This window comes from Mytilus edulis, chromosome 13, assembly GCF_963676685.1.
Source record: "Mytilus edulis chromosome 13, xbMytEdul2.2, whole genome shotgun sequence".
Taxonomy (NCBI): Eukaryota; Metazoa; Mollusca; class Bivalvia; order Mytilida; family Mytilidae; genus Mytilus; species Mytilus edulis.
Genome location: NC_092356.1, coordinates 45437194 through 45460942, shown reverse-complemented (window position 1 = coordinate 45460942; position 23749 = coordinate 45437194). Strand labels below are relative to the sequence as shown.

Here is a 23749-nt window from a genome sequence, read left to right as displayed (position 1 = left end):
CTGACAACCCGTTGATGGATTGCTGCCCCCAAATTAGTAATTTGAAGGAAATCTTGCAGAGTTTGGTTATTATCTTAAATATTATTATAGATAGAGATAAACTGTAAACAGCAATAATGTTCTGCAAAGTAAGATCTACAAATAAGTCAATATGACCAAAATTTTAAGTTGACCCCTTAAAGAGTTATTGCCCTTTATAGTCAATTTTTAACAATTTTCATAAATTTTTGTATTTTTTGTTAATTTTTAAAAAATATTTTCAACTGTAAATACTGGGCCATGTTGTAGCACCAAGAATGTTCAGTAAAGAAAGATCTACAAACACATCCCCATCATCAAAAACACAATTTTGTCATTTTATATGTGTCCGTTGTTTAATATGCACATAGACCGTCCAAGGTGAGCGACACAGGCTCTTGAGAGTCTCTAGGTCATTAATACAGGTAGATAACTTTATCATGTTTATACTGAAAAATAATTTTGCTTGGAGGGAGAATTTTAAAAAAGTTCTGTCTTCAAAAGAGTTGACATGTTACTATGTACATTATCCATTATGTTACTTGATGTTCTAGCAATACACACAGAACGGAGACTAGTCAACCTTTGTGAATTATTTTTCATAGGATAGGAGTAATTGAATATGTGTATATAATCAATAATTAAAAATAGTTTTATTTACATTAAAAAGGAAAAGTTCTTATGTCTTAAAAATGCATTTCATGGCGAGGTACAGAAAATATACTGTAAACAGTAGACTATAGATATAGGTGAACTAGGTACAAGAGAACTCTAAATCTTAAATACTACAAACCACCTCTGTTCTATGGAAGATAATGATATAACTGGACTAGAAATACAAACAACCTGTAATTAACTGCCTTTACAGCGCTTTCGCGCTTTGATTTATAAATCATGCCAGCACTAAATTACTGACTACTGAGCTGATGTTAAACGCGGGGACTTATCCAATGTATTTAAAAAACAACGAAATATACAATCTGTAAGCTTTAAAACTATCTTTTAGAAATGATAAAAAAAAAAAAAAATGTGTATATAATATGAGTACACCTATTAAATACATGAAATATACATTGTAAATTTTTATTCTTTGTGTTTATGATGAAAATGAAGTACGGTGGTGCTTTATTTCTGTGTGACCTCTTCGCGTAGGAGCATTTGAACATTATTCTAGATTTCAATTTCTAGAACGATTAAACATGTTACCATCAAGATAAATAGTAAATGAAACACTTATGATGTACTTTCTGTTCAAAAAACACACATTTACCCGCGTTACACAATATGTGTACGTACGTCTCAATCCAACATGTCTGAACTCGCACAAAGTTTAAAATTGAGAATTGAAGTGTTTGTTTTACATCACGAAATATTTACTGTATGAATCCATATCTGTACGCTAACACGAAGATCTCTGAATACAAATAAACGATGCCTTTTAACGAAATGAACGTATTAATATAGCATTATCAAACTGATTTAATGCATTTTTCGTGCTTTGCAAAGAACTTTATTTTAACCTTTTTCATTGTTTTTTAAACGTGAATGCAGTGATATATTAAAGTTTAAGCCATAGGAATTTTGTTTTTCACTCGATAAAACACTGACGCACTAGAAAAAACACGGACATATAAAAATGAATTTACTATGCAAAATGTCTTTTTCTATGAAAAAAACAAGATATTTTTGTAAAGTGTCTGTAACCTTAGTATGTAAAGATTCAGTGTAAGCATTTCCGTTGACATTTCCATTGGTATGTGAGTAAAAATGGCTGTAATCTCTATTTTGTAATAAAGCACACAAGACTAAATTAAACGTTTATAAAATAAAATGATTGAGGGTTGATAATATATTTTTATCACAAATACTATGTTATCTTCTATGCTCATGTATATAAGGTTCTAATTTTGTGTCGTTGTTCTCCTCTTATATTTAATGCGTTTCCATCAGTTTTTAGTTTGTTACCCCGATTTTGTTTTTTGTCCATGGATTTATGAGTTTTGAACAGCGGTATACTACTGTTGCCTTTATTTCTAACATCTTTTTAAACGTTTTACAAGAAAGGAAGTCTGTTTGTTTACATTTTTGATCATACTCACTCGAAAAAAAGAGAAAATGACTGAAAATAAAAACCACCCCAACCGGAGACTAAACCTACTGTGAAATACATGTACAAAAAACGAGATCACTTATTCTCAATATTGTCAAATGAAGTAAGATTACACAGATAACCTATTTTGTAAAGATATTTTCTTTTTTTTTATCTTAATTTGCACAGACACATCTTTAAATCTTGTATTTACGAAAAGATAATATTACTATATTGAAAGTTCACGCGGCAACAATGAGCGGATTGGCGTATTCTAAAACGTAGATGTGTAAAATGGGTATATTTTGGGAAATTGTTACATGGTAAAGATTATGTGGAACACTCCGAAAATTGTTGACTTGAAAGAGCTTTAGATTTTGTAAGTACATGATTTTTTTCCATTTTTTTTTTATTAATATGCTGCAAAGGTTAACAGTTAAAAAAAACAAGCTTCTAATGCATATATCAAGATAAATAATGAAATTAAAACATTGTGCATTTGTTTGTATATTTCAAATATCACAGTTTAACAAATACTTTCTTTAAAATGTATACGTACGATTGTTGTTTAGAAATAACTTTTAAGCAGTATGGTCATCGGCATTGTTGTGCTATTGCTTTTGTCAACTTTTTTTTATAAGAGACTATAGAACACACCCGCGGGTCCCTGACTGAATTAAAGTACCCATGCCTTATTTTTGGCCTTGATTTTTAGTATTGTCATCTGATAAAGGTGGAAGAAAACAGACTTGTTAAATAGTGTCCTAGAGTTTAATAATATAAATTCAAACAACTGCTAAAAGAATTCCAGGTTCTCCTGATAAAAAGGGTTTACAGAAGACAACAGGTAACGGAAACTACATGCGACATATACTAATGGTATCGGTATCGGATTCGACCCGGAACTTGTTAATTATTGGTATTATTGATTATGTAGAAAACAAAAAGGCCTGGAATAGTGTAATTTTTAACAACACCATTGTCCTATATAAGTTATATATAAAGTTGAATTATTTGATTCGTCGTTTTAACGTTATACCGGCTAACAAATTGGGCCTCGTTATTTTAGAAGTGTAGATACTTTTCAATTGCTCTTGCGTCATCAGTTTTCCCACAGTAAACGCCTAAATAGAGCTCTATTTTGGCCAGGTTTGGGAAATCTATTTATATCTCACCCAAAATGTATGAGAAAGACATCGTTTACCGAACCAAAAATCTTTTGGAAAGTTAGAAACGTCCATTGATGTAAAATTTGACAAAAACATGTGTGATTTACAAATGTGTATCCAGATGCCTTCCACATTAATATGTAGCACTGGATACGTGTAAATTTTTCAAACCATATTTTAATCGTATGATATATACTTTTCAATACTCATTTTCAAACAGGATTTGACAACTTTATAATTCTGATTCAAAACAAATACAGACCAAATTGTCCCTACCTCTTTGATCTATTTATTTTTGCATAAATAACTATTTCTTACATTTTCAGAAAACATTTCGTTGTAATGCAACCACCTTTCACACAGCTGACTATTTTACAAGCGATAGTTGAATATCTGAACCTCATTTTTTGCCCGGTCGTAAAAATATCGTGCGGGGCAATTTTTGTAAAAATTATATCAGAGTTAAGAAATATTTTCAATTCTGATGAGTAATATTGTGTGTGTGGTTTTTTTTTTTATAGAGAAAACAACATTTTTGTAACAGTTTTATCCTTACTTCAAAACATGACCCATTTTTTGCAACATCTGTTAGATGTTTTTGAGTATCTGATTTGATGGTTTTTTCAAATCAAAATCATATCTAGTACTTTCAAGTTCATAACGCAATAAAAACATATTGTTATTACTGAATTATTCTGGATTTTTTGCATTTTTACGCACTCATGAATATTCCAACGCAATTACGGAATTCATTTTCGCTGTAATCACTTCTTTACCTGTTTATGATAATGTCAATTTATCATAAATATGCATGATTCACATGCACAGTTGAACTATACTTTCGCTAAAATTGTTTCGAAGATTGATATTGCCTTACTAATTGCATTCAATAAAAAATATAGCATTTCATAATGATATTTTAAGAAGTATTATTTTGAAAAATAAATGAGATCCATAGATAGAAAACTCTCTACGGGAATGACTCGAGGATTTTTCCGGACAAAGTCTAACTGGATATATTGTTCTGTCAAACTACCCTCTCCCATCCCTGCCACTTAAAAGGACAGAAACTCTAACGTTATATCGTTATTCAAGTATTTATAGCAGAGCGAATGAAGTTGATATAAGGCGTATTCATGAATATATAAAAAGATCGAGGAAGCATCAATTGATAGGATCCAAATGATAAAACATGTCAGAACTGATGATCTGAGCACTGTGTCAACACCTGATCATTGTGATGAAGATCTCGTACTACATAAAGCTGTTGGTATTTTACATAATTAAACTGGCGATCTCGTCATACTTTTAGTTACATAGTGTGCTTGTGATTTAATACGATATATATGGGGTCAGTTAATACAATATGGAGTGATAACGAAGCTAGAATCCCCATATGGAATTGAATGACCCCATGTAGATTGTATTAGGTCAGTAGCACACTATGTAACGAATTTATATTTCCGACTATCTTAACATGTGGTAATAAGACTAGTGGCCTTTCAAAGAGTCCAAGTCTTTAATACTTAGTATTTAGAACCTACATGCCTTGGTCTATACATAAACAAATGCCAACAATAACAATTTGTTAGCTTTACATGATTCGGTTGATTGTCATGAGCTCTATGTTACTAACAACGAGCTGAGATGATTTCTTACTAGCGTAGCAGCTCATGATATTGACAAGATGGAACATATGTTCCTCAATGTATTATATCGTGTCCTGGGGAAGTTAGCCTCATTCAAGGCAGAGCAGTCAATGTTTAAATTCATACGGAAACAACAGGAGTCGATTTCACAAAAAAACTTACGATTAAGATTGATCGTAAGTATACTGAATTGTTTATGACTTACGATCAATCTTAGTCTTAAGTATTTTTTGTGAAACTGTCTCCAGATGGTAAAGATACGTTCCATGTAATGGCTATGGCGGTGTTTCAGGTTCAGTCTTTGTCTCCTACCAATTGCAATGAAGCATATTGAATAATATGAAGATCATACGTAGCCAAGTACGTTCCCTTCCAGTGACAGAGGACGCGTCTGCTCTGGTCAGTTGTCTAATTAACGCAAAAAATCAGACACACAGTAGGCCAGTTCAGTGCAGCAATGCAAAAGAGATGAAGCTTGGTTACTGTTGATAAAAACACACATGATGAAAGTAGTCCTGCAACTATCAATCGGTATAAACATCATGTCAACAACTTAATCAGTCATTTGCAGGAGTCAATAGTGAACCCATTATATTTAACAACATCCTCGTGGGTTGGTCAATATAGCAAGTGGCCTTATAGCACCAAAATTAGTCTAGGAATTCCGTTTAAAGGCAATTGACAGGGGAACTGCAATGACCAAAATGTTTGTTGATTTTATCTTGTCTGAAGGTATGTCTGAAAGCTTCTGAGAACCCATTCGAAAGAAATGAATACTTTTTTTTTAAATCCTTTATTCAACTCGTGAGGTATTTCACTAGCAACAGATTGTAAAAAGGTACTCACTTTACTATTGAAATGTGGACCAGTATCGTCGTATTTTCCATCTGGTGAATTATTAATAATTTAAACTTGTACACTCAAATAAAACTTTATATTGCTTTTTAGTAGCTTGTCCTCTATATTAATAATTTAAACTTGTACACTCAAATAAAACTTAATATTGTTTTTTAGTAGCTTGTCCTCTATATTTGCACAAAATCCACTTGATTTTCTATGAAAAATAGCATCAAGTCATATCTCTCTTCATTGTTGCTGGGTTGTAAACGGATGTTATCCACACCATCGTTCAGAACTGCTGTTGTTTTGTATCTTTTCTCTCGTAATCGTTCCTCGGAAGGTTGGTCAATACCATCTGTCCTCTGACGTTTACTGGGGGGTTGTTGTAAATCGTCTTCCTTCTGGGCTCTTTTCTTTACATCATGTCTTCCCTGCATATACATATGTTTAGATAAAACACATTTCCTTTTCGTTGTTAAACCACTATGTTCACATTCCTAGTTTATATTTGTATGATTCTGTTGGTGTCGCATGAAATGATCTTTTCTTGCATACCTCATGGCTCATGTTCGGCACTCAAAATTTGATACATCATCTTTAAAAGAGGGACGAAAGATACCAAAGGGACAGTCAAACTCATAAATCTTCTGTAACTCTGTCATCTTTTCATGTAGGTTTTTGATCAAGTTGTTTTTCGGTTGGATTTTGTTGTTTAACTGAATGTAAGCCTGCAATGTAAAGTCATGTGCTGACATCTGTTGTAACTTCTGTAATACATCTTGTGGAATAACTTTTACCAGTTGGTCAATCATATGTTGGTTATAATTTTCCATCTTCAATGAATGATTGATACTAATTTACATTGCATTATACATGTTATATACTGAGAGATGTAAACGTGGATAGGTCAACGTGTATGGCACGTTTACAAGATCATACGTAGGAGGGTAGAGTATTAAAACCACTTCCGTTAATTTTCCACAACCGGATTTAAAGTAGCAGTTAGGAGAATTACGAGATTACGCATTGCTTTCGTTTTTATATTTATTAAATGATTTTTGCGAGTTTAAGGTTCATTATAACAAATGGGCAAAAATTGCTGTGTTTAGAGTACAAAAAACTACTCCGAGTACAGACTACATTCATCTTTCTTTGATGGTACATGCATACTCTATTAACAAAAAATATACTGAACATTTTATCCCATTTACGGATTAGTATTAAAAGTATTGCATTTCAGTGAAGAAAACAAATAACAATAACTTCTACTTTTTTCCGCCCTACAGACTTGACGAAGTCTAATGGCAATTGGTCACGAAGTCTTGTGGCAAGTGTTCACTTTGTCTAATGGCAAATGGTCAGTGGATCTAATGGCAAATGGTCACAAAGTCTAATTGCAAATGACCAGTGAATCTAAGTAGACATGGTAACCATTTGCCATTAGATTCACTGGCAATTCGCCATTAGACATGGTGACCATTTGCCATCAGATTCACGGGCCATTTGCTATTGGACATAGTGACCATTTGCCATTAGACATAGTGACCATTCGCCATTAGATCCACTGACCATTTGCCATTAGGTTCACTGACCATTTGCCATAAGACTTGGTGACCAATTGCCATAAGATATAGTGACCATTTGCCATTAGGTCCACTGACCATTTGCCATTAGACATAGTGGCCATTTGCCATTAGATTCACTGACAATTTGCCATCCGACATAGTGATCATTTGCCATTAGATTTACTGACCAATTGCCATTAGACATGGTGACTATTTGCCATTAGATTCACTGACCATTTGCCATGGTGACCATTTGCAATTAGATTCACTGGCCATTTGCCATTAGACATAGTGACCATTTGCCATTAGATTCACTGGCAATTCGCCATTAGACATGGTGATCATTTGCCATCAGATTCACGGGCCATTCAACATTGGACATAGTGACCATTTGCCATTAGACATAGTGACCATTAGCCATTAGATGCACTGACCATTTGCCATTAGGTCCACTGACCATTTGCCACAAGACTTGGTGACCAATTGCCATTAGACATAGTGACAATTTGCCATTAGATTCACTGGCAATTCGCCATTAGACATGGTGACCATTTGCCATCAGATTCACGGGCCATTTGCCATTGGACATAGTGACCATTTGCCTTTAGCAACATAGTGACCATTTGCCTTTAGACATAGTGACCATTCGACTAGATTCACTGGCCAAAAAAGCAAAAGTGTCGGACAAAAAGCAAAATAATCGGACAAAAAGCAAAACGGACAAAAAGCAACGGACAAAAAGCAAAAGTGTCGGACAAAAAGCAAAATAATCGGACAAAAAGCAAAACGGACAAAAAGCAACGGACAAAAAGCAAAAGTGTCGGACAAAAAGCAAAATTATCGGACAAAAAGCAAAAACGGACAAAAAGCGAATTGCGGACAAAAAGCACCGTATCAGTCGTTTACTGAGGAATAATTTCAACTCTTGGTCTCGAATCATGTTAAGGTCTCCTGTAATAGCATGGGGACTGGGACCATAATTGTATTTGGAATTACTGCATTTTCATGACGTAGGTGAATTGTCAGTCACAATAGTTTCTAAAACTGTTCGTAAAAAACGTTCTCACGGTCGTAGAACAAATCGCAATCAAAGAAAATTTCGGGCCAATCATGGAATTTTGGATCCTCAATGCTCTTCGACTTTTTACTTGTTTGGCTTAATAAATATTTTGATATGAGCGTCATTGATGAGTCTTATGTAGACGAAACGCGTGTCTGGCGTACTAAATTATAATCCTGGTACCTTTGATAACTATTTACACCACTGGGTCGATGCCACTGCTGGTGGACGTTTCGTCCCCGAGGGTATCACCAGCCCAGTAGTCAACACTTCGGTGTTGACATGAATATCAATAATGTGGTCATTTTTACAAATTTCCTGTTAACAAAACTTTGAATTTTTCGAAAACTAAGGATTTTCTTATCACAGGCATAGATTACCTTAGCCGTATTTGGCACAACTTTTTGGAATTTTGGATCCTCAATGCTCTTCGACTTTTTACTTGTTTGGCTTAATAAATATTTTGATATGAGCGTCATTGATGAGTCTTATGTAGACGAAACGCGTGTCTGGCGTACTAAATTATAATCCTGGTACCTTTGATAACTATTTACACCACTGGGTCGATGCCACTGCTGGTGGACGTTTCGTCCCCGAGGGTATCACCAGCCCAGTAGTCAACACTTCGGTGTTGACATGAATATCAATAATGTGGTCATTTTTACAAATTTCCTGTTAACAAAACTTTGAATTTTTCGAAAACTAAGGATTTTCTTATCACAGGCATAGATTACCTTAGCCGTATTTGGCACAACTTTTTGGAATTTTGGATCCTCAATGCTCTTCGACTTTTTACTTGTTTGGCTTAATAAATATTTTGATATGAGCGTCATTGATGAGTCTTATGTAGACGAAACGCGTGTCTGGCGTACTAAATTATAATCCTGGTACCTTTGATAACTATATATACCAATATTTCGGACCTAATTTCTATTTCAAAAAACAATGGCAGACATTATCTGTTAACAAAACTCTGTTCGTTACCGGTTAATAAGTTAAATAAAATTTTGGAGGATTGCAACACAATTTCATATAGCAGTCCTAAGTATGAAATTGTTCAAATTATTATGGCATATTGTTATTCTAAATTATTTCCCAAAATTGATCGCCCTGAAGATCATAAAAAACATTTTATTAAAATTAAGTATGTCAATAAAGGCTTTGATTTTGTAAATATTGCCGGTATATTTAACGACCATTCTGTTAAAGAACAAATTCCTGGATATTTTGACAATACTGAGCTACCTCTTATTTGTTATATTTACAAGAAATCTACCCGGAAATTTGTGTTTGGTTATAGTCAATTGTGTAAAGATGTTAATATCAGTGAAAACACACCTACTTCATGTAATTGCAGTAATTCCGAATATATTTATGGACCCATTTCCCATGTTATAACAGGAGATCTTAACATCGTTCAAGACCGAGAGTTAAAATCATTCCTCAGTAAAGAACCTAAATATCGTCCCCCGTCAATTATTAATTGGAATGAGTGTCGTAATATCATCCACGACTCACTCCATACTTATTGTATGAAATGGATAAAACGGGAAAAAGCTGACAAAAAATCTTTGGACTCTTTTTTTAATTCAGTAATGAAGATAGTTGATATACGTATTCAACATTTTAAAGAACATTTTACTATAAACAATAACCACAATAAACCTATTTCTCGTATCAAACATAAACTAAAAGAACTAGCCATGGAATTTGTTTTTGTCCCGGCAGATAAAGCTGCTAATAATATTATTATTGTTTGACGTAAATTTTACATTGAGGTTCTGAAAAAGGAAATCACCAATTCACCAACATTCCAACTGACTCCATTTTCAGAAAACGAAATCTGTAACAAACATAAACTTTTAGCCACCGCTTTACAAGCAGAGCCAAATACAATGAAAGTCCCAACTATGTATTGGCTTCCGAAGCTACACAAAACCCCTTACAAATATAGATTTATTTCGTCTTCAAGCCATTGTTCAACTACTAAATTGTCTATTCTTCTTACCAGCACACTTGGTACAATTAAAAACCTGATAATAAATTGTTCAAATAAGGCCTTCGAAAATAGTGGAATAAATTACTTTTGGAGTGTCAAGAACTCGTTGGAAGTACTTGATAAATTGCATGCTTATATTGGTGATTTTGAATCTGTTCAAAGTTTTGATTTTTCTACCCTGTATACCACATTGCCTCACATTCTCATTAAGAAAAAATTCACACACCTAATTAAATGGGCATTCAAAAAATCAGAATGTGAATATATATGTTCAAACTCTTTTAGGTCATTTTTTAGTAGCATTAAACAAAAAAAATATGTTAATTAGACATGCTTTGATACTATATATGCCCTTGAATTTTTATTAGATAACATTTTTGTTCGCTTTGGGGATTCCGTATATCGTCAGATTATCGGAATTCCAATGGGGACTAACTGTGCACCACTTATTGCGGACCTGTTTTTGTATTGTTATGAGTTACAATTTATGACAAAAATAAGCAAAGACCCATCGAAACAACATCTGATAAACAAATTTAATAATACTTTTAGATATTTGGATGATATTTTGGCTCTCAATAATGACGACTTCAGTATGTATATTAATGAAATTTATCCTGTTGAACTTACTTTAAATAAAGCTAATACTAACAATGACCACTGCCCTTTTCTTGATCTTGATATCTATATCACTAATGGAAAGCTGAATACTAAAATTTATGATAAAAGGGATGATTTTTCATTTCCTATCGTTAATTATCCGTTTTTAGATGGTGACGTTCCCTTGTCACCATCTTACGGTGTTTATATATCTCAACTTGTACGATTCGCTCGTGTATGTAACAATGTTTTAGATTTTAACGAGAGAAATTTATGTATTACTGAAAAATTATTACACCAGGGTTTTCGATATCACAAACTAGTCAAAACATTTACTAAATTTTATCATCGGTATAAAGACATCATTCGTAAATATAGCTCAACATGCAGACTTCTAATACGTTCAGGTATTTCACATCCAATTTTTTATGGTAATATTCTTTATAAAGCACAAAGGTGTCAGTATTCACCTCAGAAACTTACAAAACCTTTGAATAGACTAATTAAGAAGGGATATAATTACGATACTGTTGTCAAGTCATTAAAGATTGCATATTTTGGCGTTAATATTGAGTCACTGATAAGGTCTTTGCATCGGAACTAAACACATTTATTCTAAAAACAGTTGTTGGCATGACACGGGTTATGTTCTTCTCATATATGTTATGATGGTATGATACTAAACCCCTAACGGGAAGGATTGTGCCTGATGTTCATATGATGAAATCATAATCTTTCAGTCAGTTTAATTGAAGTCTGGAGCTGGCATGTCAGTTAACTGCTAGTAGTCTGTTGTTATTTATGTATTATTGTCATTTTGTTTATTTTCTTTGGTTACATCTTCTGACATCAGACTCGGATTTCTCTTGAACTGAATTTTAATGTGCGTATTGTTATGCGTTTACTTTACTACATTGGTTAGAGGTATAGGGGGAGGGTTGAGATCTCACAAACATGTTTAACCCCGCCGCATTTTTGCGCCTGTCCCAAGTCAGGAGCCTCTGGCCTTTGTTAGTCTTGTATTATTTTTATTTTAGTTTCTTGTGTACAATTTGGAAATTAGTATGGCGTTCATTATCACTGAACTAGTATATATTTGTTTAGGGGCCAGCTGAAGGACGCCTCCGGGTGCGGGAATTTCTCGCTACATTGAAGACCTGTTGGTGACCCTCTGCTGTTGTTTTTTATTTGGTCGGGTTGTTGTCTCTTTGACACATTCCCCATTTCCATTCTCAATAATACTGATACATTTGTATTTACATCTTTACTCACTTGTTTCCGGGTAGACAGGTCTAGACAGGTCGAGACTGAATCATGACTGGATGAAACTGATCCATCATTTGTCGAGACCATTTCAGACGGTAAACGGACAGAAAGTAACAGGACAAAAAATCACAGGACATGAAGTCAAAAATTTGATAGGACAAAAAGTCACAAAGAATTTGTCACAAGCTGACAATTGTTTGAATATATGGGCGTTTTTCAATAAAAGCGTAACTTTCAGACCTAAAAAAAATGGAAAATCAACTTGTCTAATATTTAATTTCAAGAGTTATTTTGAATACCTCTATTATAAACCTGTTTGTAAACAAAAAGTGCAATCTTAAATATTCTTTAAAATGATATTATTTTCATAATTTGTGTACTGTTTCGTAGGACTTTTTGTCCCCTACGAAACTTCTTCTAAACACACATATTTTTTGCAATGTTTAATGTTTCCTATAGACATTCCAGTTTGTTTACTTTAAATACTAGAAAAATCTCATTTTTCTCTGAATTGGAAAACCATTTTTATCGTTAAAGATTAGACAGTACTTCACATATGAAGGTACAACTCATGTTACGTACTAACGTAGTGGACATTTTGATGCGTTACGTAGTGGACAAAACCGTTTCGTAGTGGACAAAAAGTTTCGTAGTTGACATCAACCCTATTATATGTTAATAAAACATAATAAAAATTACATGAAACTAACCCTTGTTATTTGTTTTGCACGAATATAATTGAAAAAAGATTTAAAAAAAAAGACTACATGGTAGTGGTAGTGTCCACTACGAAACGTTTTTCTCCCATACTTGTTTCGTAGGGGACCGTTTCGTAGGGAACATATTCGCATGTTTTATTTTTTCCCCACAATCCCTATATTGCAATAGTAACAAGACTGATTTTAACGAGAGAAATTTATGTATTACTGAAAAATTATTACACCAGGGTTTTCGATATCACAAACTAGTCAAAACATTTACTAAATTTTATCATCGGTATAAGGACATCATTCGTAAATATAGCTCAACATGCAGACTTCTTATACGTTTAGGTATTTCACATCCATTTTTTTATGGAAATATTCTTTATAAAGCACAAAAATGTCAGTATTCACCTCACAAACTAACAAAACCTTTAAATAGACTTATTAAAAAGGGATATAGTTACGATACTGTTGTCAGGTCATTAATGCCCGCGTCACACTGTCCCGAACTTTACGCCGATGGCAACACGATAATGGAAAATCGGGACTGATCGTATCCAGATCGGGCTATTCGTAGTGCCATCTTTAACCATCGTAGAACCATCGGCAACTTTTTCTAGCCTTCGGGGACAATTTCGGGAAGGGTTCTAAATTTTTTAACATGTTAAAAAATCCCCGAAGGTGCGTCCGATGTTGAGGGTTCGTATTGAGATCGTATCACCATCCTCACCATCGTAATGTCACCGGGAATGCATCTTTGCACATCGTATTGCATTCGTGTTTCCATCGTTTCCATCGGGCAGTTTTGACATTACGATGTCTACACGAATGAATCACGAAGATACCCGAAGGTCTAACGATGGCAACACGACTTCGTGAAGACCTCGTAATCCCGTCGTGTTGCCATCGAATAAAAGTACGAAGGCGACAAGATGGAACTACGACGGCAATAAATCCAGCTAAATGTAAGTTAATTTTCGCGCTAAAATACATTTAAAGTGCCATGCGCGATATGCACTGGTCAGTCTAATATGACAGTTAAGAAAGACGTTCACAAAACATGGAGCTCATATCATATGATTCTATGAGAACAAGAAAGGCGACAGCGTTGTTTCTATTAATTCAAATGGAACAAGAAGAGCAGCTATTACAGGCTCAGGATTTACTTTTACAAGTAAAATATTATTTTTTTGTCAATTTTTCATATCAAGTAACATAATGAAAATCATAAACGCGCCTCGTACACCAACACTGCAGGTACACGTATGTAGAGAAACCAACTTTTTCTTCATTATTCTAATTTTTTATGTATCGTCTGAGTCGTTGTCACACGAATGATTACTCCATAACCATTTTGTTTTCTATATGTCATATTTTGCCGCATTTGTTGCTTTCCCCACATCCTTCCTTTTGTCTATATTATTATGATATTCTCCTGGAAAGAGCTCTTTTTGAATAAAAGGGATCAACGAACCCATTACCTTACCTTTAAGATAGATCCGTAAACATGGGCATAATTATGGGTGATTATTCAGACTAGTGCACACATTTTACAGTTCAAACAAGGCAATGCCGAGCGTGGCATCCCCTCATATGTAACATATTGGGGACAAATATGGACACTATATTTGTATATGACACATGCAGAAAATGGTAAATTGAATATGCATATTTGATACATAAACTACTTTTTAAGAAATCAACCAAAACATTCAGTAACTGGAATACCTTTAATATTGTCTTTAGAACCAGCAGGTAAAAAAATGAGCAACCAATTTCCTGTGTATTATGCTATTTCAAGGAGAAAAAACAAGTCCATCTGCATGATCTTGACCTTTGGCCTTGAACGTAAAAAATGTCAGATCATTACAAGGAGGAACAATATACCAAATGTGGTTAAAATCTTTTGAAGCATATTGGTTTTAGAGTGTCCACAAGGGTGATATTGCCTTGTATTACAACTGCCACTGTAACATTGACCTTTGAACTTTAAAGTCAATAGCGCTTATTATAAGATATTCTTAACGAGTAACACCATACCAAGTTTTGAGCATTTTGGTTCTAGAGTGTCCATAACAATTTTATCTACACGCAACTTACATGTAGTAGGCGAGGGGATAATAAACAAAGTTTTATAAGAATTAGACAAAAAGATCGATTTCCCGCTATGCATGGCAAACTTGTACAGAAACGATATGTTGTCGAAATTTTGCTCGTATCTTTTAGACATCGTATGGCCATCGCGCCATCATCGTAATTCATCGTGCAGCCTTCGCAATCCATCGTGTAGCCTTCGTGATCCATCGTGTAGGCTTCGGCTGAGATATGAAGCTTAAATACCCGTCTTCGGTTAACCTTCGTATGTCCATCTTTTGCTATCGTATATAATTTCGGCACCATCGTATAGACTTCGTTATTCATCGTACTTACTACGGTCACTTTTTGGTATTTTAACGAGATCGGGACCAACTTCGTACGAACTTACAATTTTCGCATTCGGGTGTCCATCGTATATAAGAATCGGAACAGTGTGACGCGGGCATAAAGATTGCATATTTTGGTGTTAATATTGATTCACTTATAGGGTCTTTGCATCGGAACTAAACACATTTATTAAAAAACCAGTTGTTGGCATGACACGGGTTATGTTCTTCTCATATGTGTTATGATGGTATGATACTAAACCCCTAACGGGAAGGATTGTGCCTGATATTCATATGATGAAATCATAATCTTTCAATCAGTTTAATTGAAGTCTGGAGCTGACATGTCAGTTAACTGCTAGTAGTCTGTTGTTATTTATGTATTATTGTCATTTTGTTTATTTTCTTTGGTTACATCATCTGACATCAGACTCGGACTTCTCTTGAATTGAATTTTAAATGTACGTATTGTTATGCGTTTACTTTTCTACATTGGCTAGAGGTATAAGGGGAGGGTTGAGATCTCATAAACATGTTTAACCCCGACGCATTTTTGCGCCTGTCCCAAGTCAGGAGCCTCTGGTCTTTGTTAGTCTTTTATTATTTTAATTTTAGTTTCTTGTGTACAATTTGGAAATTAGTATGGCGTTCATTATCACTGAACTAGTATATATTTGTTTAGGGGCCAGCTGAAGGACGCCTCCGGGTGCGGGAATTTCTCGTTACATTGAAGACCTGTTGGAGACCTTCTGCTGTTGTTTTTTCTATGCTCGGGTTGTTGTCTCTTTGATACATTCCCCATTTCCATTCTCAATTTAATGATTGTATTCATCAAAGCATTTATTTAACTGTACACTGATATTTTTTTCATAATTTTAAAACCAGATACTGAAGGAGATTTGACCGTTTCATAGTGGACATTAACAAAAATACGGTATCACTCTGGTCCATTTGATGTGCTCAATTTTTCTTACCGACAATTTAATTGCCGTTATAAAAGCATCATTTCTTTCGTAAGACCCTAATGTTTATATCTCTTGTAAACAAAAATTACATTGATTTTATAAAACTGTTTATTGGTAAATTTTAATGACTTCGTTTCGTAGTGGACATTTTGTGAGGGACACACCTTCTGATATTAAAAATCCTATATTGAAAGCTGTTTATTAAAATATTTTGGCTCTGAACATACTTCTCAATTATTAAAGAACTAATGTAAAGTAAAAATAACATTTATTTCTTATTTTTTTAAAGATATTTTAGAGTACAAATGTTGAACAGGTGGTCTAGGGACATGCCATTTTGGTTGTTTTGGACCATTCAGGAGTCAATATCTTATCAATCCCTCTAAAAATAAACTGTTTCTTTGCTTAAAAATGTTAAATCTAATTCAATGTACTGACTGCACAAAAATTACTTGCAAAGATCAAACATATTTTTTTTTAAAGTGGCTGGGACAAGAAAATACGTTTTTATAGAAAAACGCCCATATAAGAGATTTATATTCATATTAAAGTTTAGGAAATGTGCCATCATATTTGAATTAGACGTAGGGTCCTACCCATACCGAATAGTGTATATAAACGAGTCTTAACAAAATTTGTAAAAATAATACCAAATGGTTAAAAGATTACCACTTAAAGCCCCAGTCCCACTAGACCACGATCGCACCACGCTCACCGCGATCTAAAATAAATTTAGATCGTGGTAAGGTCGCGGTATGAGCGGCATGAAAATGTAAATTTTCGTTGCTTTCACGATGCTACTACGTTTTCTCTACGCTTCTACAAAGACCCCGCTACGATTATACCACGTTCTCACCGCGATTATTATGCGACCTCACTACGCTTATTAAGATCTTTCTACGCTTTCACGTTCTCACTACGACCATACCACGAGTTATCCGATTGCAACACGATCTTACTGCGATTATTACACGTTCTTACCACGATTATACTACGTTCATAGCGGATCTTATTACGTTCTCAGCAATAACATCAACATCGTGTTCCATATCAATACAGTTCAATTCCTTCTATTTCTGATTAAATCGTAGATTTCTCGGAAACAATAGTCATGCCACCAAAATCTACCAGAACACGTGGGCATGGTGGTAGGAGTTGATGTAGAGGCAGAGGAAGCAAGGTAACGAATCCTGATCAAGCAGAGATGTCCAACCTAAATTACAACCTATTGCTGGTCCATGAAGCTAAATGACGATATTTTAGTGAACGATAGCAGAGATGACATAGCTGTATCAATATATATATATAGGAAGATGTGGAATGAGTGCCAATGAGACAACTCTCCATCCAAGTAACAATTTATAAAAGTAAACCGTTATACATGTAGGCCAAGGTACGGCCTTCAACACGGAGCCTTGGCTCACATCAATCAGCACGTTATAAAGGACCCAAAATATTACTAGTGTTAAACCATTTAAACGGGAAAACCAACGGTCTAATCTATATAAAAACGAGAAGCATGGTTGAGCCGTTAGAGCAAATGGATAATTACATTCAAACAAACAAAATCTAGGGAGCTTTTTTTATATATTTTTTATGTTAAAATGACAATGAGAATGATGGTCGTAGTGTGAACGTAGTCAGGTCGTAAGAAGAGCGTGATGAGGACGGCAAGGGCGTGCTAGACTCGTACTATGGTCGTGAACAGCGTGGTATAGTCGTAGTGGAAGCGTAGTTGGGTCGCAGTGAGAATGTGATGGTCGTAGTGAGGTCGTGATAACGTCGCTGTACGATCGTAGCGCAGTCTCTCTGAATAGAATCACGCTTTCGCTACGCTCTCGCTACGATTGTACAGCGACCTTTGCGATCTTACTACGATCTTAGTGCGCTCTCAATACGCTTCTACTACGACCTGATTTCGCCACGACCGCACCACGATTGTTTTGAACATGTTCAAAGTTGGCCACGCTCTTCACGATCTTGCAGACCTCACCACGACCGTGATACGACCTTACTGCGATCTACACGATCGCACTACGATCATCAAAATTTGCATTTTTTTCACAGATCGTAGTGCGATCGTGGCCTAGTGGGACTAGGGTATAATTTGACGAATAATATGTTTTTTACAACATTTGAACAAATTGAATACATGCATAAATTTTTGAAATATATATCAAAATTGTTGCGATTTTAATATGAAAGTTTTAGCGATAAATATCTCACCTTCTTTACACCACAAGATCCTGTTGATCAGTAAAGCTACATGCAAAAAATATGGTGTTTATTGCCTACATCCGCATATATATCATAGTACATGTACACTTAAATCTCATTATAGTATAAACGATTAATTCATTAAATCTTTTAAGTAAGCGTATAACATATTTAGTAAAAATGTCCATGTGCCTATTATAATTATCTTCAAACGGTTTTAAGAAACTCCGACTTCTATTACAAATTATACACCTCAACTTTGCTCAAGCTGAAGCAAATAGCATTGAATATACACAATGTCATATTCAATTAAAAGTGGAAAGTATACTCCTCTTGTGTGCGTTCTTGTGTTCATTCCTTTGTCTAAAAAGTCCGAGGAGCTTACACTAACATCTACAATAGACTCAGCCTCTTTTAAAAAGTCCGAGGAGCGTACACTAACATCTACAATCATCTCAGTCTCCTTTAAAAAGTGCGAGGAGCTTACACTAACATCTACAATCATCTCAGCATCTTTTAAAAAGTCCGAGGAGCTTACACTAACATCTACTATCATCTCAGCATCTTCTAAAAAGTCCGAGGACCTTACACTAACATCTACAATCATCTCGGCCTCTTCTAAAAAGTCAGAGGAGCTTACACTAACATCTACAATCATCTCAGCCTCTTCTAAAAAGTCAGAGGAGCTTACACTAACATCTACAATCATCTCAGCCTCTTCTAAAAAGTCCAAGGAGCTTACACTAACATCTACAATCATCTCAGCCTCTTCTAAAAAGTCCGAGGAGCTTACACTAACATCTACAATCATATCAGCCTCTTTTAAACACACGACTCTTCATTTTGATTTTGAAGAATGAGTTCAGGTTGTTGTAAGGAACTTATTCCCACCTACCTTGTGTGTTTTCATTTACATCTTATACAAGCATGTTGACAAAAGATTAACCTTGCTTGTATTGGATACATAAGCTTCTTTAAATTCCATACAAACAACGGTACATTGGGTTGTTGTCTCTTTGACACATTTCCCACTTTCATTCTCAATTTTATTTTTGATTTTAATTAAATTTCCATCTTCCTGTGAAATAAGTTCTATTCAAACTTTTCCCTTTTCAGCCCTGTAGTTCAACTTTCTCCATGTGAACTTGAACAATCATCGAAAAGAAAGCAGCCACAATGCTTTTCAACATGAAAATGGTAGCATACATTATAAACTTATAACTTTGGGATACCATACGGTATGTTTTATTGATAGTGAAAAAAAGCAATTAAACCATGTATCAAGGCTTAGCCATCAACGAGGAACAAGCTTTAAGTACAAAATGTATGCCTGAGTTTCTCATTGACAACATAATTTATTTGTTGAATTTTGAGGTAGACTTTTTCAACGAATTTCCGGCATTCCTATGGAAGCGAACTGTAGGCCTTTTTTATCGATAGACTTATACCTCGAATTTGACATAAGCGGCCATCCCAGTACCATAATCTATGACAAACGAGACAATTTTGAAATAATCAATTTCCCCCACCTTAGTAGTACATTGTAATATTCCAACCTCACCTGCATATGGGTTTACATTTCCCAACCCATTCGGTATTCAAAAGCTTGCAGCTGCGACTAAAACTTTGTAAACGACACCATTGTCTGAGCAGAAAGTTGATGAGCCATGTTTGTGACAAAGAACATCTCGTCCTCTTAAAAAAAAAGTTTATCGGAAGATACCAAGACCTTGTTTATAAATATTCCGTATCAACATCACAAATAATTATACACACCGGTCTTGAAGTATAGAAGTAAGGTACTGTAGTTGTTTATCATCTTAAGCTGGGGTCACACATTCACGATTTTTACTACCGTCCTCGACAGGACCATTCCCGATTAAAATTTATCAAAAGTCTGATCAAGATCCTGTGAATCGTGGATGGAAATTCAAACTTAAATCAAAATTTGTAAAAAAAAATAATTTGATCGCGACAACAATCAGATAGTGTTCAGGAAGCGACGATATTCAACCGTTTCTAAGCGAATTAGTACCGACAATCCCGTTCTAAATCCGCTTCTAACCCGATTTGTATTTTTCGCCAGGTAAAATTCGACCGAGTATGTCACGACTTCGTCCCGACTCTACCGAACGTAATCCGACAGAGATCAGACAGTGACCAGACAGTGAACCGACGCTGACGGAAGATATCCGTTAGAAAACTCTCGGCATATTCGGGATGATCAGGTACTGACGGAACGTAATCCTATCACGGTCCGCTCTATCGCATTGCAAACGGCTTTGTCTGGTCTCAGTCGTATTGTATTCTGTAATTATCGGGACTCTGACGTGGGTATCATTGATTAATTTCGTATTAATAACGGGACTGTTTCGGAACGGTTTCGGCAAAAAACGGTTCGCAATCGACAAGATCTGGATGCAATCTGGACTCAATCGGCAGAAAAACAAATATGAAAAATTACTCCAGATCATTCCCGTTCCACAAGACACCGTCCAGAATACACAAGACATTGTTCGGAATTCGATACGATACAGCAGAATCTGTCACGACATAGCCACGATTGTAATCCGACTAGACAAAATCGGCTGAGTTGTCCCGAATGTTACGGGACGCACCTAACTGTCGGGGTGCTTTGCCGAACTATTCGGACCCTTCCCGACCCGTAAGAATCTGTTACGAACTAACACGACTGTGTTCAGACAATGATAGGACATTCCAGATAATTGAGGATACTAATCCGACTTTTTCACTTTTCGTGTCGTATTGCTGTCTGATCTCAAACGGGAGCAATAATCGGCAATGTGTGAACCCCGCATTACTTACTTCTTATAGTGTTCTTATATGTGACCCGCCATGACATTTGCAGGCTTATGGAGGTAGAACGTCATTGTTAGAAAAATTATAAACATGATAAATATCGAGATTCAATGAAATACGTATTTGTGAAGAAGAGATAAACACTTTCCTTCGCTTCTTTTTTGCGGACGCCGAACTGTACATCATATATAAGTTTGAAGAAGTTTTACCCTATCGTTTGAGGTGAAAAATATTTGAATCTACATTTTAAATTGATACAAAAAAAATTTCCAAATCAAAATAATTAAAATGAGAAGATAAATACCTTACAGATTCCTTTACCGTCGATGCTGAAATGTTTAATGTTATAAACAATTTTAGCGTCTTTGGCCTCAAATTTCTGCTCTATAGATTTCCTTTCATAAATGAAGTCTGAATATACATAACTAATGCACCGTATCAGATGCATTTAAGATAACACCTACTTATAAACTGTTACGCGTCGCATACTATGTATAGAGACATGCATAATAAATCTAAATTAAAAAAAGGAATTCTTAATGCTTACTTTGACAAATTTTCAACTAACTTCATTTCAACAAGTTTAAATTACATGTTCTAAAATAGGGCTAAGAATTGTTTGCATTGGAGTAAATTTAAGTCTTTGAAATTTTATTCAAATACGCTATTGAACATCACTAAAAGCCAATTAATACAATAATTTTGTGTTTTATAAATTAGTGCCTTCAATAAATAAAAGTCGTCATAGAACAGTCTCACTTTCATACCGGTATTCGAAATGACTCGTTTCATTGCTATTACAACAAATATGTCATAATAAAATGACATAGAGTATTGTTTCGGACTATTCTAGATAAATATACAAAAATCATATTTTAGACAATGTACCCTCCTAAGCCTGGAAATGGCTAGTCATATAATTAACGGCGTTTTTCTCACATTGACGTTCTATCTCCATAAGCCTGGATATGTCGTGGCTGGTCACATATTTGTCTTAGTAAATGATTACGTTTACTGTTTTGTCTATTTTTGTATTATTCATATGACGTAGCTCGGTACTTATTTATCCCGGCGTCATTGTGTTATTGAGCTATGGTAAATTTTTAGTATTCTTGTCTCGCTTTTGATAAACGTGCTTTGTTTATATCCCTTTTTATTTTTGTTTTTGACATACATGTATTTTTTTCTTTTTCTTTAAAGTGTTTAAGATTATAAAAAAATTTCGCCGTTAATTTTGACTTGTTATCAATTGTGTCCGGTTTTTTTCACACATTGTTGTCACTATAATGGAATTTTATGCGACTGACATGCAAGCGAGAGGTTTAGCTTATTTTAGCTAGTAGGTTTAGCTATAAAACCAGATTTAATCCACAACCAATACCAAGTCAGGAACATGATAGTTGTTATACATTCGTTTGGTGTGTTTAAACTTTTGATTTTGCTGCTTGGGAGTGGACTTTCCTGGGAGTTCGTTTTGTTTTGTTTTGTTGTTTTACTTTTCACAAATCTCTGAATATTTTGTTAAATTTATGGGTATATAAATACGTTTTACTTTAATAACACATCTTGTACTTTTTCTCTTTGAAAAGTATCATTGCGCAGCATCCATCAACAGTAGATAGATCAAATTTATTCAAATTTATTCAAGATGGCGTGTATTTCAACTGAAACTAATAGCTCCGCACCGTGATGCGAAGCAAAAATGTTATATTAATTAAGTACAAAAATTCCGTGTCATTCTGTATACTTATCTATCTAGATAGAAATTCAAACGGAGCAAATCTTCCCATCTTTGGACTTACAACGTAAGTAAAACTGCCAGGTGCATGGTTCGAAAAAATAGTTTCGGAATCACTCAGTGTCCAGTGTCATCAACGAAAATATTTAAATTATGACATAGCTGGTTTGTGTAAACTGTGTGCCTTTATCTGAAGAATACCCGAACAACCAGCTTTAATTTTTGTATCCAACATAAAACCTTAATGTGCCAAAAATTATTCTTTTGTGGGGAAGGGGGGTGGGGAATGAAAAAAAAAATCTCTTCGTGTATAATTAAAATAAAATGCTCATGTACTATTTAAATTTTGTCAACAGCTACATTGTAGGTGCCCTTCATGATTATCTTATTGCACAAAGGTAACAGTATTAAAAGGGACGGAGACGCCAAGCTAATGATATAAACAAAATGCGAAGAAAGAAAAGACAATTATACTATGAATAAAGGAAATAAATGTAAATTAAATGACAAACACAATTCTAATTTACACATCCAACTTGGTTGAGCCAACTTAAAAACTGCAGTGAGTTTGCAGAAAGATCAATAGTTCCTGCTTCACAATATTCATTAATTTTGTCAACTATCATC

General features: G+C 34.7%; 1 protein-coding gene across 2 annotated transcripts in view; it reads right to left on the bottom strand.

Moving 5' to 3' along the window:
- Positions 1-21707, bottom strand: part of LOC139502220 (sodium- and chloride-dependent glycine transporter 1-like) — a 62757-nt gene extending 41050 nt beyond the window's left edge. Inside the window, exon 1 of one of the 2 annotated variants that reach the window (XM_071291653.1) lies at positions 21689-21707. The gene's annotated coding sequence lies outside the window, so the exon portion shown is untranslated. Of the gene's footprint in view, positions 1-18573; positions 18606-21688 lie in introns of those variants that run through there. The other variant, XM_071291654.1, reaches the window with a different exon arrangement.
- Positions 21708-23749: the final 2042 nt, after the last annotated feature.